Consider the following 750-nt stretch of genomic DNA (forward strand, 5'->3'; position numbering starts at 1 on the left):
AGCAGTCTCTAGTGGTGGTTAGTGAGAGAGATCTCAAAGAAGAGGAAGTGTGGTGAGTGGGTGTGAGCGAGAAAGAGAAGCGCCAAAACTGGAAGGGAAGAAATTTGGTTTTGTTTGATTTGAGAAACTAACACATACATATTATTTAATTATTAATGTGCAAATCTATAGATTAGATACACACATATATATTATTTAATTATTAATATGTGGATCTGTAGATCAGGTCTGTGGGCATTTACATGAAATTTGCAATTCAATTTTATTAGTGTGTGGATCGGATCTCTATCCACAACTTTTGAATCAGATTCGTATGAATGCTGTGAATCTGTTGATTATATCCAATCCATATTCACTCCTATAATATATAAAAAATGGATATTGTCCTTTTATTTTAATAATGTCACTTATTTTATTTTATAAATTTATACAAAATATAATGTAAATAAATTATATATAATTATATATAGAGTGACATTATCAAAAATAGGAGTTACAATATTTTTTTTAGCATATATTCATGAAATTTATAATTATAAAGCTATTTAAAATCACTGGCATTTATGTTTGTAAAATATAATTGAAACTTTGTTGAGAGGAAGTGTTTTTATCCTATGATATCTTATATTTGAATGTTCAAAAGAAAAACATTGTTCATTATGTTATATTGTTTTTTTATTTTGGAATTCCTTTTATTATTTCCCTACTTTTTAATTAAATATCTACATGTTTTTTACCGTTTACAATTAT

Source organism: Arachis ipaensis, chromosome B10 (assembly GCF_000816755.2).
Source record: "Arachis ipaensis cultivar K30076 chromosome B10, Araip1.1, whole genome shotgun sequence".
NCBI lineage: Eukaryota > Viridiplantae > Streptophyta > Magnoliopsida > Fabales > Fabaceae > Arachis > Arachis ipaensis.